This window comes from Neolamprologus multifasciatus, chromosome 19 (genome assembly GCF_963576455.1).
Source record: "Neolamprologus multifasciatus chromosome 19, fNeoMul1.2, whole genome shotgun sequence".
In the NCBI taxonomy this organism is placed as follows: Eukaryota; Metazoa; Chordata; class Actinopteri; order Cichliformes; family Cichlidae; genus Neolamprologus; species Neolamprologus multifasciatus.
In genome coordinates this window covers 3,765,366-3,784,256 of record NC_140457.1, presented here as the reverse complement: position 1 = coordinate 3,784,256, position 18,891 = coordinate 3,765,366, and the positions used below count along the sequence as shown (strand labels likewise).

General features: G+C 41.2%; 1 long non-coding RNA gene across 1 annotated transcript in view; it reads right to left on the bottom strand.

Annotated features, from left to right (window-relative positions):
* LOC146495728 (uncharacterized) overlaps window positions 1-18,891 on the bottom strand; it is a 61,145-nt gene that overhangs the window by 20,851 nt on the left and 21,403 nt on the right. The window contains exon 3 of the long non-coding RNA XR_014871148.1: window positions 1,449-18,767. This is a non-coding gene — a long non-coding RNA (uncharacterized LOC146495728). The remainder of the gene's footprint in view (window positions 1-1,448; window positions 18,768-18,891) is intronic.

Below are 18,891 nucleotides of genomic sequence, written 5' to 3'. Positions count from 1 at the left end.
CAACTTTGCTAGCAGAGACAGAGAGAGGCGTTGAAAGGCTGCTCCAACGGGACTTATTGTTTTTGGAGGAAAACACGAACACGGTGTACAGTCGAGTCTTAATAGCTTACTTACAACTGGGCTCGTCAGGCTCTCTTCTTGGCTGCAGTGGTTATTATTATATTTACATGCTTCCAGCTCCCGTTTTTGCTCGATGACAGCTCGTACTTTTCCTTTTTCTCCCTCCCTCGCTCACAGACACATAACGTGTACAGCAGTCCATTCTCCCTGCAGCACGGACTACACTGCCTATGATGCTACATTCTTTAGAGCTATACTGGTAGCATTCTGCCTATTAGCTTAGCACAACAACAAAAAGGCCTCTCTCACCCAGGAAACACACAGAGAGAGCGTCACCCTGTAACCATGGCAACCGTAACGCTGCCGCCTGGAACAACAGAACGTAGCTGTCAAACAAAACCCAAACAGTCCTGACCCGCCACAATATGAAACAGGGAAGTACCGCCGTGTAATCCATTTATTTCAACAAAGTAACTGTATTCTAAATACCACCTTTTTAAACGGTAACTGTAACGGAATACAGTTACTCATATTTTGTATTTTAAATACGTAACGGCGGTACATGTATTCCGTTACTCCCCAACACTGCTTATTAATATAGTCTTTTGAACATTTGAGTTAATTCTGCCTTTTATTTTATTTCTAAAATGTGCAGGATAAGTTCGTTTTAGTCAGTTTATGCTTGTATGTTATATAATTATAGATGTGTACCCAGTAACCTTTTGTGAAAGCACCCATAGCCTTAGCTTACGACAGAGACAGTTTGAAACTTTGACATAGACACACACTGAAGAAAAAATATGCTGTACTTCATTTGAATTCAAGTTTTTCAACTTCTTATTAGAATGAATCGAGGTTACAGTTTGTTTTTATCATCACCGGATATTCATTTATACATTTTATTGGTTGCAGTGACTTCTATCGGTTATTTGAGATGCTGTTTTTGTGTTAGTCGTCTTTTGGTATCAATAAGGATGCATGCATAGGCACATGTCCTCTGGAACCACAGCCGAGCAGATTTTCAGCCGACAAAAAACAGGGGCATCTGCTTAGTGTGCTTAAGATGGGATTTCACTACTGAAAGGACTGCATTTAGATGAGCGTGCTGCCTGGATAGAGCATGAATGAGACAGGAGACATGGTGATCACTAAAAAAATGATCAGCACTAGTGTCACGTGGAGCTGGCAGGTTAAACAACTTTTAATGTCCAATCACACGATGTCAGCCTAACCATTGAGCCGTTTGTTGGTCAGACCCAGTTTACCAGGAGCTTTCTTCTCAGGTAAACATAGTGGCTAAGTTTATACGATAGCCTGGTTCCCCTCACATATATACAGATACATTCCACCTGAATTATCGTTCAAGTCTACCTGTAGCTATCACTCACCTGGAGGCTTTTTTAGGTGCAGTTTATGTTTCATCACAAAAGATGCAAAAAATGTTTCAGTTCACCTAGAACTAATTGCAGTTTTCATTCAGCATGTGCAGAGGGAGCCTGGAGTGATACAGGAGTAGTTTGTTGTGAGCTGTGCTGTTTTTGTTGCTTTCACTCTCCTGTGATCGTCTGCAGCGTCCTCATTGGTTTCAGCTGTCTTTGATTGTTTCTACCTGTGTCAGATTACCTTTTCCGTCCGCGTGCGTCTGTCTCTCATTTCTTATGCTTCTCTCGCTCTGTTTGGATTTTTATTTTGTTTTACTTTTCCCCCCCTTTTGCATTGATTTATAAAAATGTCACTATTCATTTAGCTCTTCCTGCCTGTGTGTTCAGCATTTAAGTCTCTTTTCCAGCACGCCTTAACCACAACCTATCCATTTCATTAACTGCTTATCATTGTCATAATCGATACAAAACTCTGATAAATAGACTCCCCCTCTTTCTATCCTAGTTGCTTCACTCTGCAAAGGATTCTACCCCCCAAAACTCTACCACCTAATAAAATGATGCATATTTACCTCTCTAACCAAAATACATGTTGTCACCTCTTTCACCTTGCAGTTAGAATTTGTGCATCAATTTGTGCATCAATGTGGCAGACATGCAAGTTCATGCATGCTTGAGGTCTTTCTGAGTTAAAATGAAATTTTCTCACACTGTTTCCTGTTTCCTTTGCACTCCCCTCACCAAACAGTTCTTGATCCCCCACTGTGCCACCCCATTTAGAAAATCCTTAAAACACCTCTGCTGAAAACTTGAAAGCAGGGCTTCATCTCATAGGACTTGGATGCTGGTCGTTACTCATTATTGCCATCTACTCAGAAGAACAGCTCCTTCTGTAAACTCTCACCGCCTCCCTCCACTCTGGATCAGACAGCCTTCACTTGCTCTTTGCTGCCAGCTGTCACACGATGCCCGTCTTTGCTTTAAGATCACAAAAGCTTCTTCAGGTGCCTAAAACTTTCACCGTTGGATGTTTCCATCTCCACTTTTGTTTGCATACCGTCTGGTTCAGCCACCTGGCCTAATACCTCTGCCTCATTAATGGCTGAATGCTTGTTAGTCTGCCTCGCTGTCTGTCTCTTGACTCAATAGGAGGGTATAAATACCTTCTCCAGGCTTCCTCCAAGTATCTTTCTTTCCTTTTTTCCTCATCCTGTTCTTCACATCCTTCCCTGAACTCGATTCTTCTTTTTTGTCTGCCTTCCTTCCTTTCAGGTCTCTTTTTATGCAGGGGGTTGCACAAAGGATAATAAACATGCTATATATATTACGTGGCATGTTTTTGTGTGTGTGCATCCTCAGAAGCAGACTGCACAGGTTGACATTCATGTGTCGTGTAGCAGCTGTAGCATGGTGTAGCAGCCATGTGTGGATGACATTAGTGATTACGGTTAGTTGTGGACAGTGGAGTAGTGCACAGTGAGGGTTTCACAGTGATAAACTCACTATAAGAACAAGTAAAAAGAGGCGAGTGTGTGGCTCACATGTGGGCCTGGGGGCCACAATCCCTCGATGTGGGTGGAGTGGTTTTAGGGGATGGGCCAGAATCTGCTTAGGCCGTTACAGCAATCTGGGTCACTCGGCTGGGAGAGAGAGAGCCCCTTTAACTGGATGACCTCATTGCTCCTGCATTATCATTATTTTCCCGGTCAGTCACTACGCTGCGATACATGGAGACTGTGCACCAGGAAGTACATCCGATTCCCTCGCGACGCACACACACAAACACTAACCCAAGGGAGAGGAAACGTAGTTACGACAGCCCAGGTCAGAGGTTACCATTACAAATGGCTCACTCTCACGTTCAACAGGCAAACTAATCACATTCTCTATTACACACAGACATATGTGACCCCGAAACCCTCTCTGCTTCCATGCTACAAGATCAAACATCTCATGGGTGGAATTTCATTTGTGCTGCGAAGAGGGCCCCATTTTCTCACCATGTAAGTGTTTCCACTCTGCTCTCTCTTTGCTCTGTATCAGCAAAACCCCACCGCCATCAGCGAGAGAAGAAAAGGAATGTGCTATATACTCTAAAGCATGTCAGCTTAGATTTCTAGGACACAAACTAGCAACCTTTTCCTCTTTGATTCACTCACTCACTCACTCCCTTTCCTTTTTTGCTACCTCCATTTCTCCCCAGTCCATCTCTGCCTTCAGAGCCCGGAGCTCCTGCCAATGGCCGTTAGAGGGAATCTGATTTGTGTTGATTACATTAACATTCTCCAGATGTTCATAGTCAGAGATCTGACGCCTCTGTCGCACAACTGTCTCATGTTGGAGAGCAAAGAGATGCAGGGCTACATCGTGTCAGCGCTGTGAGGGAATGCTGTATGTCAACAGTGTGAGCAGACACATGAGATGAATGTGGAGTGGGTTCAAAGGAAATGAGGTGTGAGCTTTAAGGAGAAATATAGCTGCAGTGGACGAGAAGGAAAAGACAGAAGGAAACTGGATACAAGTGAGGCAAAAATGAACCTCGTGAAACAAGCATATCGAGCTGAACAGAAATGGTGAAGTGAAACTTTGATTGAAGGAAATGTGAGTCTGCAAAGAAGAACAGCAGAAGAGCTTCAGTTACAGCGGAAATTCATTTTCCTGAACTGTGTCCAGTCCATCTGTTTGATCTGGCCTTTACAGGGTTTGGCGTTTTTGGTGCTTGCTGGATGGCCACAGGAAGTGGTCCACCCCCCCTTCCCCTGTCCCCTGGGTCATCAGAAGGAAACACGATCCCCTTAATATGGTCTGATGTCGTCCTTCACTCAGTGCTGGTCCACTACATGGGGGCTCAACAGAGGAACTGAAGTCAGCATCGGAAACAAAGATAAAATGTAAGAGTTAGAAGCTGCAAAATACGACTGATAGCTGCAAGATCAGCAGTTTAGTATACTTCATGGTTGAAAAAAAAACAAAAACCTTATTAATAGATAGAAACATGAAACTATTCCAGCCTAAAATAGAAATGCTTTTAATGTGTTTGTGTAATATTCAGTCTAGTATAGGAAGTGCTGTATTTACAGAGTGTTCAGAATAAACTTTACTTGCTCGTTTGCAAATTTCATGATATTTATTCCAGTAGCTGTTGAAACATTTCACTCAGAACCACAAAATGACAAAATCTCATGGTGGCACCGAAGATCATTCAAAGTCACCAGTCTCATCTGATAAAACACTAAATTCTGGCTAAAATTTTGTGCCAATCCATTGTTTAGCTACAGAGATGTCACAGATTTAATGCAAACCTTGAAATGCTAATAAAGAAAAGGTTAGAGGATCACCAGCAGTGTTGGGGAGTAACGGAATACATGTACCGCCGTTACGTATTTAAAATACAAAATATGAGTAACTGTATTCCGTTACAGTTACCGTTTAAAAAGGTGGTATTTAGAATACAGTTACTTTGTTGAAATAAATGGATTACACGGCGGTACTTCCCTGTTTCATATTGTGGCGGGTCAGGACTGTTTGGGTTTTGTTTGACAGCTACGTTCTGTTGTTCCAGGCGGCAGCATTACGGTTGCCATGGTTACAGGGTGACGCTCTCTCTGCGTGTTTCCTGGGTGAGAGAGGCCTTTTTGTTGTTGTTGTGCTAAGCTAATAGGCAGAATGCTACAGGTATAGCTCTAAAGAATGTAGCATCATAGGCAGTGTAGTCCGTGCTGCAGGGAGAATGGACTGCCATACACGTTATGTGTCTGTGAGCGAAGGAGGGAGAAAAAGGAAAAGTACGAGCTGTCATCGAGCAAAAACGGGAGCTGGAAGCATGTAAATATAATAATAACCACTGCAGCCAAGAAGAGTGCCTGACGAGCCCAGTTGTAAGTAAGCTATTAAGACTCGACTGTACACCGTGTTCGTGTTTTCCTCCAAAAACAATAAGTTCTGTTGGAGCAGCCTTTCAACGCCTCTCTCTGTCTCTGCTAGCAAAGTTGACCCAGACAACAAAGTAAAGCTAGTTTTTTACAAGCCCGACACAGAACCCACCGTATTAGCCAGAGGTCCCTTTACTACGGTTCGGAGCCGCGGACCTTCAGTAACAGTAATAAATCACAGCAATAGTACATTCATGTAGTTGTAAACAGCATGATAATATATTAAGTAATCCAAAGTATTCAGAATACGTTACTCTCATTGAGTAACGTAACGGAATATGTTACAGAATACATTTTGGGGCATGTATTCTGTAATCTGTAATGGAATACATTTTAAAAGTAACCTTCCCAACACTGATCACCAGATACAATAAATTTTATTCTCCGAGTGGAAAAAAGTCATGTACAGAATTTCACAGCTTCCCGGTAGCAGCTGAGAGGCCTCTGGAGCACAGACTGTGTATAAAAAATCAACACAGCCACCTTGATGTCACCAATTGGTTTAATATTCCACACTTTCAGACACAAAATGTTTAATAGACTAATAAAGAAATTCACCCACCAAAACTGGGGCACAAACTTCGTGGAGGGGCTATTAGCACAATTAACCACCATATTATCTGATGCTCGAAAGCATCAAAGGTGAGGCTCTAGCAGCCTGTGTTCAGACAAATGACAAGTGCCAGTATCCATTATCCTGATAGGTAAATCCCATCTTGATTTCTTATAAAGCAGAAGATATCCACAGTTTTTGTTTTTTTAGCAGGCTTTAAAAATGCCTTTTAATCTTGTGAAGTTGACCAGCCACAAGTGGCCACTAAAGGAACTACAGTTTATTAAACTGCAAAGGCTTCACTTGTTGGAGTTGTTACTCATTGTTCTGAACCAAAGCCAGCGTTGGCACGCCAAGAGCATTTCTCCCACGTAAGGAGGAGATGAGACTGACCACGCCACATAATCTTAATAAAACCACTTTCTCTGTTTTCTTGGACAGAGATGCAGGTGAGAATGAAGATGTTTGATGAAATCAGATCACGTTGGATGGCTCAAATATATGAATGTTGCAGATAATAGTTCAGTGAGTTTACCGTTAGCTTGGGGTGCATCATGTGGAAAATATCCTGACTAGGAAAAGCAAAGGTTTATGAGAAAATAGCTAATTTCCTCTTTTTCTAAAATCTCTGCAGGGGCAGTGAAAAAAGGGGAAAATAACTAAGGTTGGCAGTTCACCGCATAGTCCAATGACTGCATGCATCACCCTCACTGCTGCAACGTGCAACGATGTCAAATTTGTTCTAAGCAAGAAGCTAAATTTAGATTCGGATACAGATGCATTATGTAAATAGGCAAATCACCAGATGTTCTTTAAAAGGAAGTTTTAATGTAGACGTGACACTGATGGAAATGTTTATTCTTCCATTACTGAGCTGGTGGTTTCATTTTTCATCATATTCAAGTGGAAGAAAAATTGTCAGGCTGTAGCGTGACATGCACCGTCCTTAATGACATTTGGCATTTCTATAAAATGAGGGCCAGACCACTGTTTTAGAAGCTCAGCATCTTTTACATGTTAAGTTCCAGATCAGAGGTTTAGTCTTCCCAAAAGGTTTCACTGATAGTCACAGTCCGCTTTGTCCCGTATGCTACAGAATCTTTTTTTGTAAAATGGAGTTCAGTGTGAAAGAAATTGGTAACAATTTGAATGCATTACTGGGAAAAGAGTATGTCTGTGAAGGTTCTTAGTCATCCAGGTCATCGTAGTCAAAGGAGCTTGCAAAGAAAAGCTCTATAAGAAAAGCATCTATAATCCAGTTTTGAGATCCCTTCCCAGACGCCTTAACGCCCACTCACATCCTGGGCCATCTGACCTCAGGAATTCGCATGATAAGGTGGGGCCAGGTTTCACAATGAACTCACCCGAAACTCTGGCTGATTGGGACCCACATCCAGTTCCACACCTTGGCTCAGGCGATTAGAGGATCATCAGGGGGTCCTTTTGTCCCTCTGTGGGGGGAAACTCCCACTAGGTTTATATCTGGGACTCTCCACCATTTGACCTTAGAACTGAAGAAGCTTCTTGGATGAGAGGTGAAACGTCTTCAAGTAACTTAAAGAAGTCCAGACGCTTTTCTTTGCAAGCTCCTTTGACTACTGGGAAAAGATACGAGCAGAGCTAGAATATGATATGATACACTGAAGCCCAGAGTTTCTGTCATTCTCATGAGTACTGCTCTAAATATGATTTTTTGGGATTTCAAGCAGCTTATCGAATGGTGAGAGGGAACAATTACGCCCATTTAAAGCTTCTCTTTTCCAACTTGGATTGGACACAAACATGTATATGGGTTTCTGTGGAGTCCTGTGATCTTCAGCTAAAACAGTTCTACTCCCTCCTGTGCACAGAGAATCATAAAGAAGCAAAACTTAAAAAAGGTTAATGATGGAGAGACGACGATTAGAGAATGTCTGTGAGAAGGGGATGAAGAAAACTCTTTTTTTTCTGTTAAATGTCTTCACTATCCAAATCCCAGCATTCCTCCAGCTTCATCTCACGATGGAGGAGGACAAGCAGAATCTCTATCAGCTGTTTGTAAACATGCAGAATCCGAGGAATCTGAGTTATGAGAGGTATGAGCGAGGTGCTGTTTAAACACGCATGCAAAACTCGCATAAACTCACCACACCACGTGAACACACTGATAACATTGTAGCGCAAACAATCCGACGCTTTTTCCGGGTGCCACTTTTCATAGAAGGCATGTGCGTGCCTGACTGCATTCTTCCTCGGGTTTGTGTCAGAATGAGGGTCGTTTGTGGCACTTCCTCGCTAAGGTTGGAAATCTGTAAACTTCACTTACTCAGTGAGGATTTTCTTTTACAGCAAAGAGGAGTAACCATGTAGTAATTATACTGTCCATCTGTAAGTGCATTCTTTCTTTCTTTGGAGTTGCTGTAGATGACGCCCGAATGAAACACTCACAGTTTGTAAACAGTGGAAAGTGGAAACTCCCCTGACAACCCTGAAATCCTACATCCTACTCTTAATCCCATTAATGTGCAAAAAATCACCTTCATCATTTATTAGTTAGCGACCTATACCAAAGAAGAAGAAAGTGAGGGACAGACCTCGAATCAGTCTGTGAGTTTGCAAGCTTCTAGTTTCGTCTACAGGTGGTAGGGTTCCTTCCCCTTTGGCAGGTTAAACAAAGGAAGAGGAGGGGCAAACTGTAATGTGTCATTATAAGCCACATGAGCATGTTCAGTGTGCTTACTGGTCAGATGTGTCTCTGTGGGGGTCAAGTAAAGGAAATACAGGAAATACAAGAAGCTTGCTATGGGACGGTGTTTAGCTTAAACCTGCAATGTACACCTGGTAGTTGGGTTGGATCGAGGAGTCACACCATACACAAACTGCACCGAGACCCTTCAGAGGAGGAGCTCTCAGGGCAGTTATTTTGGTCCAGTGCAATTGCCGCACACTAAACTGCACCAAATTCAGTTCAACGCACCAATCATTGCAGGTATGTAAACTCCCTTTGAGTCAAGCCAGGATATGGATCCAGGAATTAGTGTAAGGATCTTTTGTACATTTGGTGCCATGTCTACACATACAGATCAATTATAAAAATAGAAAAGGTTAGAGAGACAAGCACAGCCCACGGTGCCAGTTAGTGATTACACAAAGAGCAAAGTATATAAGCTTCTTTATCTTAGAGTTAGAGTTGTTGCTGCTTCTGCAAGCTGCTTTGCAACCCAGTTCCTCCTTCTCGTGAGTTTGACTAAATCAGTGTTATGTCTGTTGTCACTAATGCTGGCCCTTTTTGAACAGTCAGGAGGAAGTCAAATATAAGTTCCTGCTAAAAAATAATTAGTCTTCTCTAAATGAAACTAAATAGAGGTCTAGAGTTAATAAACTTGAGTGAACAGTTGCTGTTTATTCATTTAGACAAAAGGCACTGATGCATTTTTATTTTAACACTTTAAAACCGGTCAGAGCAGCACGCTCTGTTTTGCATAACTGTTTTTAAATCCTGGTAGCTCTGCAACCACGTGAGCTAAGGCAATAATTTTTTTTGCATATGAAACCGGAGGAGTTGTACTTACATCTTATGCCATCAGCTTGTCCTCGGTCACAGTTTCCTTCCATATATAGCTTTGCAAAAACTGCATAAAAAGCACTTGCAGCAACAAAAACATAATATTCCAGAAACACGGTTTGCCGATCCGATCAGCTGTTCATAACACTTCCTACTCCATCAGCATGAACTTTCGCATGTCCGCCATGACCTGCCCGAAACCGGAAGTGACGTAATTTTCGCGGAAATGTAGTTTTTTTATCATCAAGGCCTCATCAGCCTATACTGGTGTTTGTTTGACTTCATGACTTTCTGTGTCGTTTCTGGGATGCTTAGGACTCATATTGCACTGCTGGAAATAGTTTATTTTGATGCATATGCTGTTTTTTTGCAAATTTGCATTCTAATATTTATTTTCGTTTTTCCTGCAGTGTATAAAAATTGGTGTATCTCAAAAATAAAACTATGAAGACACTCAAAATAAATTTCCTGTGGTAGGAAACTATTTTGTGCAACTTTTTTGTATTTACAGTTTTGAGGGATAAGCCTCTTAAATTTCTCTAACTAGAAATATATGTTAAAAAACAAAAACGATTTTCAATTTTTTTGTAGTTTATTGCACTTTTTTGCAATTTATGTAATTACTATGCACTTAATGCAGACATATTATTAAAATTTAGGCTGTAATGGTTGTATTGATGTATAGCAACTTGAAATGCTCCCAAAAATGGCTCCACAGCATGTAAAAATATAATATAAGCTCTGGCAGACTTGGTTCTATGGTAGGTCTTAAAGGGTTTTAAACTATGTCTATATGTAAAATATTGTCCCCTTATTACTGCATTTCCCAGTGCTTCCTCTGGTAATGGATAACAATCCCACCCAGTGCCGCTCTAATATGACGCACTATATTAGAGCAGCCTGTTTTCCAGTGTGATTATAATCTTCTGTTAAACAGTTTCACCCAATCGTCACTCAGCCAGTTACATTTCTGTTCTTTCTGTCATCGCTGAACTTCAGCTGATCCTTTACTTCCCATTTACGACTTTCTGTTTATCTTCTGATATTTGCCTCCTGCTTTACCCAGATTTTAGTTTGACAATCAGCTATCAAGTTATGAGAAAAATAATAAAGCTCTAAATCATTTACAACCAGATATTAGATGAGAGAGCGCTATAACATTGTTTATTGTTCTGTTAAAGAAGTCGTCCTGATTTTTATTAGGTTTTCAGGAACACCCTCCTGTGCGCATTTTTGATTTATTTAATTTAAGAGAACGAGGAGCTGACACAGTCACTAGGGAACCGAGGCAGTTTTTCCCCTCAATCTTTGCCAAACATAATGGCTGCAGCTGGAGACATGCAAGTAACGTTTGAGGCTGGTTCTGACTGAGCAGGGGGAAAGGCCTCAGGAGGATGTTTCAGTCATTGATTTTCCCTAAACATGAATTTCATTCCTGGTGTAAATGTTCATCTTGCTGAATAACTATCAGCAGTACACAAGCAAAGATTGATTACTCCAACTTCCTGGATCATTTTTCATTGTTTAGACACCAAGCTCATAAAAAGCCTTCCACCATATTTGCTGCTATTGAACTTATTGTGCTGTTTCTCTCCGATGATGTAAACACAGTTAAAACACTTCAGTAAACTATCTCCAAATCCTTTAATGGGGCCTGATATGTTCATTTCCAAGTCGAGATATTTGTTCTTGTCAGAGTAGCTTTGGAGCCTTGGTGTAGCACTTTAGCCATTATATCCCCTCCTTTTTTAAGCTAACTTTCTCGCCATTGCTTGTCGAAGACTGTTTGCTTACTTGCTCACCAAGGAAAACTGTATCTCCCAGCTAGTGGCAGCAAAGAGTTTGGCAGTAAGCTACACAAAACCTCCTTGCAATGTCTGGTCGTTAGTAGGGGTGGGGGGGTGGGGGAATCGATACTGTGTAGTATGGTGATATTTTGTTTGCTAATAATGTATCGATACAGGGACAGCAGAAATCGATATTTTGTTACAAAAAAGGTTTTTGTGCTCTGACTTCAGAGCATGTTGATCCTTTTTCTGAGAAAGAATCCTGACATTCCTTCACTGTCCAAATGTGTTTAACTTTTTTTTTAGCAGCAATAAACATGACAGTTTACTTATTTTAATTTAAGACATGTTTTATTTTAATTAAGTTTAAAACTTTTTTATTTAATGTAAAATTATATTTTGTTTTAATTTACTTTCAAATTCTTCAGTTGCTGAAGGGGCTGCATAGTTTTCATAAACTGCATAGTTCAGAATAGCTATAATTGTACCAGATGGTTGATTCAGTTAAGTTGGACTAGACTGTAATACAAACCGTTCAGTTTGTCAACAATAAAACTGAAATGAGAGAAAGACTGAGTGTGAGACTTTGATATTAGATAAAATGAATATTGATAAAGTTTACCTTTATGTACAGAATCTGAATATCGCAAAATATTTTACAAAATTGCAATAATATCGTATCGTGAGTTAAATATTGTGATAATATCGTATTGTGGGATGTACGGTGATTCCCACCTCTAGTCGTTAGCAGTGTTGCTTTGTAGTGAAACTTGAAAAGCTGAAGGTAAATGGTCTGGTTTGGATCACAAAGTTGCAAAAGAGCAAGATGTTGTTTACACCAAGCATGACAATTTCTTAAAGTTTAACAGAATCTCACAAAGTAGTTGGCAAATGTGAGTCAGCATCTTCCATGCAAACTATGGGTGAGCTGCTTTCACAAGAAGGGTTTTGGTTCAGTATCCACAGAAATGCAACCAGGTGAAATTGCTTACAACCTGTCAGAGGAAACACATTCTGTCCAGCGACCTGTGATTGCCAGGAGGTTGCCAACTCATCTGTAGGCCAGGATGACTGAGGCTTTAGAAATATCCGCCCTCTCTGACATCACAAAGCACTCAGATTTGGAAACAGCTGTTTGAACCCAAGCATTCAGGATGACTGAGCGTTTTGCTCACAGTTATTACATGTACGTATGCTGGCCTCATTATTTAAAACATCGGTCATGATTCATTTAAGGATACGCCAATGCAACAGTGTGCATAAGACAGATAATAAGAAACAGTATAAAAGGTCCAGTCGAGGCTTTATTATCTGTCTGTAAGTCATGCCCCCACTATATATATAGACATACTGGATCTGCAAAGAGCATTGCAATGTTATTTCAACCCCTGAATGTGGAATTACTGTATTATTTTTTCATTTTAACTGGTTATAGCACATTAAGAGGGTACTTAGTCAATTATTACTTGCTATAATTAGTATTTTTGCCTCAACAGGAAGCAAGTTCTTTCCATTTTAAAATAGCTTCACTGCAGCTACAAAGTGGGACAAAAGCTTTGGATCTGTTCCTGAATGAAAATGAACAACTAATGAGCCACTGCATACTCATTATTTTCCCTCTCAGCCTCTTTGGGGATTTTAAAATGATCCCTTCATCATGTCATAATGAAGATTTATATTCAGGCGTGCACAACACCTGGAACGCTGCTCAAACTTTGAATCACATTTAGATTTTTTTTTACCCTCTCAGACACTTTTGGTTCACTTCCGCCCTCTGTGCCCTCAGGTCATGCAGGAAGTGACAGTAACCCGCTGGGCGGCGGAGCACACACAGGATGCTGGGTCAGTCATCTCACAGGAAGTGCCTTTACACGTTTCCCCCAGAGACGTGACTGGATGACACATGTGTAAAAGATTGTCAGAGCGAGACAGGGAGCGATTTGAAGAGTTGGAACGTCACAATGATAAACTCTCAAAGAATTCACAACGTCGGCAGAATCCGGGAAGACCAGAGAATATTGGGTAATAGTGGATGTGCTGACGCTGAGTCACAAACTGATGAGACTCTGAAGAGCAAGCAGTGATAGCGGGCCATTTATTCTCAGTGACAAAACACAAAAACCACGCAGATAAGTTGGGTCAGTGAAGTTGGAGATATGAAAGATGAGGGTATGTGGCTGAGATTGCAGACGCTGCGGCTCCTTAGAGGAAATCCTTTCATGACCAACGAGCTTCCACTTAAGACTAACAGCACAGTCTCATACCTGAACGGCAGATTAATCATCTTTCATCATCATTTTTGCAGAGTTACATAAAGCACATAAAACATACAGACCGTCTTAGTTTGGATGCTCTCTTGTCTTGTCTGTACTTTTTTACAGGATATTGACTTTTGTCCCTTCAGGTTTAACACCTCATATAAATCTAGATATTTTTGTGAAAGTGTTAATGGCCCTGCGACACACTCCTCCTGGGGGGATATCCAGCCAGTGTGTTCGTCTGCTCCTGCCCCATTAACCCACCCCCAGGAGAGATCAGAGGAGTCTGCGTCATGAATTCGCCTCCTAAAGGCAGCCTTCAGCCAATTAGGACCTCGTAAATAAGAAGAGGACAGAGGATGAGGGATTGTTAGTCTTTAACACAGCATGTTAAGGTCCTAGCATGCTACTGCATTCGTAGTCTATAGTTGCCACCAATGACCCAACTCTGCATGTTGTAGCTGTTTACTTTCACTGATCCTGCTCTTGCTTGTTGTGCTGAATTGGTTGAATCTACACAATCCTTCTCTCTGTGTCGTATCAAATACGGGCCATGAATTTCTTCCACTTATCCATTTCAGGGTAGCAGGAGTCAATCCCAGCTGTCATAGGGCAACATGCAGGGTATACCCCGAACTGGTTTCCAGTCTGAACAAAGCGACAGGCAACCATTCACAACCAGAAGCAACTTAGAATTGCAAGTTAGCCTAACATGCATGTATTTAGACTGAGGAAGACTTGGAGAGAGCCCATGCAGACACAGCCAAAACATTCTATCTTCACCCAGCCAACCACTGGATTTGAAAACTGAACCTTCTTGCTGTGAGGCAACAGTGCTAACTACCATGTCTCCCAAATCTAGCATGAGGCTAGATTCAAATAATTGAAGTTTTATCACTCGTTTCCAATGAACTGATAGTATCGGAACACGCAGACTTAATGTAACGCTTAAAAATCATAAGACAAAAACTGCACAAGCAAGAAAACCCCAACACTGATGATATAATTTTACCCAGTTTTTGTTTTTGCACTAATTTATTTACTTTTCACATTTTTAAAATTAGTGTAATTTTTACTTTGCTTTTCATTATAGTTGTTAGGCTTTAGATTATTTGGGTTTTGGGGTTTTGTATTTTTGCTTTTAGACACCTGGAATGTTAACATGTTTGTGTTACTATAACTATAAATCACTGTTGCTCAAATCAAATGTGCTTAATAAATAAAAGTGACGTGATCTGACTCTTTCAGCTACAACCCCGTCATCATAATCAAGTCAACCAGAAGTATTCTTGACCCCTGTTGGAAGTCACTTCAGTCTCTCTCCTTAAAGTTGAGAACTTGGGACTCACACACTTCATGTCTCTAGCAGTTATTTTAACCACAAGTTGCCAAATTCGACCAAATTGCTGCTAATCTCTAACTATGTAGAAGCGCTTTTTATTCTTACATATAACTTTAAATACAGCACTGGTCTGAACTGCATGCTGCTGCATTGATTACGCTTTTCTCTTTTTTCTGATCAGTTGCATTTTTTATTTTAGAATATCTTATATAATAACAAGACATTATTTATGATACAATATAACTGTTCCTAATGCAAAGAAAGCCTGTGCATGCACGTACACGCTGGTGTAGAGATCTAAATGTTCAAATATCTGGCCATATGTCACTGCACTCTGTGCTAACAACACTCTGAATCACAAGGTCTGTTGCAAGCACTGCAACAAATGCATGCGTAACTTGGCTCTTCATCAGCGTAACGTCAAAATGACATCTGCACAATAGATATGTGATTAATAAAGCCACTAATGCTGCACATGAAATGCCTGAAAAATGCTTTTATATCAAAAGCAAGAAGCACTTAGTGCAAAGATATTCATCTGATGGTTCTTATTGTCTGAAGCTCATAGCTATCTACGATCTCTAAAAGGCAGCTATTCATTCTTTCGCAGTGATGATGAGATGACTATCACTCCAGCTATCTTAACACATATACACATCATGTTCTTCGAGTGGGAGCTGCATTTTTTCCTGAAGACGCAACTCTGGGGGAAAGGTGAGCGATCAGGGGGGCGTTTAGTTTAACAGAAGCCTCAAACAAAACAACAGTGCAGCTGATATTTTTTATATATTGATATTGGAAATATCCATTTTAATTTCTGGAAATTGAGTGGCGTGAAGCTTTGTTGCTTCATATTGAGCTGTTTTGAGAACTGAAGCATTTAAGCCATCTCCATCCTTCATCCTGTGTATCTTTACATTCCTGGAAGGCGTCAGTACACCAATGAATGTCATGTGCTTTTGAGAACGCTCTGTCTGTCTTTGTCACGTATCTCCAGGAGTTCCAGCAACACATGGAAAACAAGCACGGTCTTGAAAAGAGAATTAAATGAGGTATCTTTATTTCCTCCTCATGAAGAATTTCTTCAGAACAGGAACGTCAAACTTCATCACATCAAGTGAGTGATTTTAGCTTCCTGTTAGTATTCCCTATAGCAGAGGGTGTTTTCCCAGATTGCCTCACAGCCCAGCTGTGTGAGCATGGGAAACACACATCTTTTCACAGGAAGTTCCATCCACACACACACACGCACCAGCGAGACAGGAAACTCTGCCAGGCTTTGGCCCACCAATTCATTCATAAATCTCGCAAACACACAAGAGCAGAGCATAACCAGAGAGCTGGGCAGATGAAGCGCAGTGTTTCAGAGATAGAACAACTTCTGGAAGGATATGTGAAGGTCAGAGGTCAACAGAGCGCTAAGTGGAAGTCAGGATCTGTGCGGCTGTTTTTAAAGCTCGACGAAAATATGTACCGGATCATTCTTTGACTTCGGATGAATCCTCTTCATCTTCAGATGGAACTGAGATAGGCTGTAAGATGGAGAGGAATTTCCTGGAAAGATGTGGATCACATTCTGGGTATCTCAGTTTTTCCTCTTCTTCTGTTCACTCATACACAGAGAAAGAGAGAGAGTAAATGCTTAAGGTGACCCTGAAGATAAAACACATTTTACTGCACATGCAGGGCAGTTGATTGTAATAATAAAAAGATTCTTATCGCAAGGGCCCTTTCAAAGTTATAGCACATTCGGGAACTCTTTGGCAATTATATTTCGACCAGAATCTGACCGGCTGTTTAGAGAGTCCATAAAGGACACAGTAACCTCCAATGTTAGTGAAGAAGAAGTTCTTTGAAGAAGTCATGAACCTGCTGCCTTGTACATCAACACCCACACGCAGAACATCGTTAAAAGCTCACACGATGTGTTTCACAGAGTTTTGCCCCTGAAGGGAAGAAGCGTAAGACAGACAGCGAGAAGTGTAGCAGAAACATCAAATGAGAGGCCTGCCCGGGCTCGTGCCTCACATTGCCTGCGGGTAATGAACGGGTTAGTGTATGTGGCGGTAGATACAGTATGTGATCATACATGAGTCACATCTGTCCCCCGACACCAGTTTTAAACTGACGGCTTCCAGGTAAGAAGAGACGTTTGGTGTCAGTTGGAAATCATATGACAGAGTTAACGACGGGAAACAAACAGGAAGGTTCACTTCATCATCGTCCTGCCTCATGACCTTTACTCATCCTGACGGGTTATAGACTGTGGCTGTTCGTAAAGGATTCCAGTCATTTCTGGTTATTCAAGAAGTCCTGTGCTGTTTCATCATTGCACTTATTGTCATTATCTCTTGTTGTCTGCAATGGTGAAAGAAAAGTGAACATTTGAATGTTTTGCTAGTATTGGCTGATGTAACATGGACCCAGTGGCCTTATTCGTTCCTAGAGTATTTAAAAGTAGAATGGGAGGGAGAGCCTTCAGTTTTCAGGCCCCTCTTCTGTGGAACCAGCTTCCAGTTTGGATTCAGGAGACAGACACTATCTCTACTTTTAAGATTAGGCTTAAAACTTTCCTTTTTGCTAAAGCATATAGTTAGGGCTGGACCAGGTGACTCTGAATCCTCCCTTAGTTATGCTGCAATAGATGTAGGCTGCCGGGGGATTCCCATGATGCATTGAGTTTTTCCTTTCCAGTCACCTTTCTCACTCACTATGTGTTAACAGACGTCTCTGCATTGAATCATATCTGTTATTAATCTCTGTCTCTCTTCCACAGCATGTCTTTTATCCTGTCTTCCTTCTCTCACTCCAACCGGTCGCAGCAGATGGCCCCGCCCCTCCCTGAGCCTGGTTCTGCCGGAGGTTTCTTCCTGTTAAAAGGGAGTTTTTCCTTCCCACTGTCGCCAAAGTGCTTGCTCATAAGGGGTCATATGATTGTTGGGTTTTTCTCTGTATCTATGAAGCACCTTGAGGCGACTTTTGTTGTGATTTGGCGCTATATAAATAAAATTGAATTGAATTGAATTGAATTATTCAGTAAGAAAGGTACACAGTACGGTGCAAAAGTCTCAAGCCGCCCCACCTCACATTATATTTTGCTTGGAAAATATGAAATAAATTCAGTGATTTAGTGAAACATATTATGAAAAAATGAAAAAAAAAGGAAATAAAGTATAGAAGGCAAAAACTGAGTTTGCACAATTCTAATGAGCTCGGTTAAAAGTCAGTATTTGGAACGACCACCTTTACTCTTCAGTTGTGTTGAACTCTCTTAGGCAGCTTTCCTGTAATTTCTTGTAAGTAGATGAAGGGCCATATCCATCTGTCAGATTCTGTGTTAGATCTTTGCTCACTTTTTCTTTTCCAACATTTGATAAGAACATGACTTCCAGATGAACTATGCTCTTCATCTGTTATCAGTAGTTGTTGCTTAGGCCTGCAGCTTCTTCATTTGTCCAGTCTCCTCAATTTGTAAAAGGATACACTGCACACTATGCTGAGATATTTCAAATCTTCAGCTAATAGCTCTTTGTAGAAATGAAATCGTCATGTAAGCATGCAGTTAAAGACACATTTAATGTTTTTTATCTACCTGGACATAGACATAGACCAAAAAAAAACCACTACGTGGCACAGTACGTGGTTAGGTCACCTTCATTTAAGCCTCTGTGTTAAACTATTTGAAAATAACATATTCACTCTTATGCAAACAAGCCCTGATTGGGTCTCTCCACTATTTCCAGGGTCATCACCCCCTTCTTCCACCTCACCCAGCTGTTTGTGACCCTTCCCGCCCTGGATGCTCATCCTGTTTCCTATAGTTTCCTCTTCCCTGCGGACAGGAAATGGCTGGATCCCATGAATACGCACACAACAGGGAGTCGGCAGGAAGTGATCTCACAGCAGCACCTGCAACCAGGAAACAGAACAGCCCCAGCAGGGAGGTGGATGAACAGGCCACGTACGCTCACACACATGCAGGTTGTGTATATATACACAGACAAGTGCCGAAGCCACAAACACCCTCTGACTT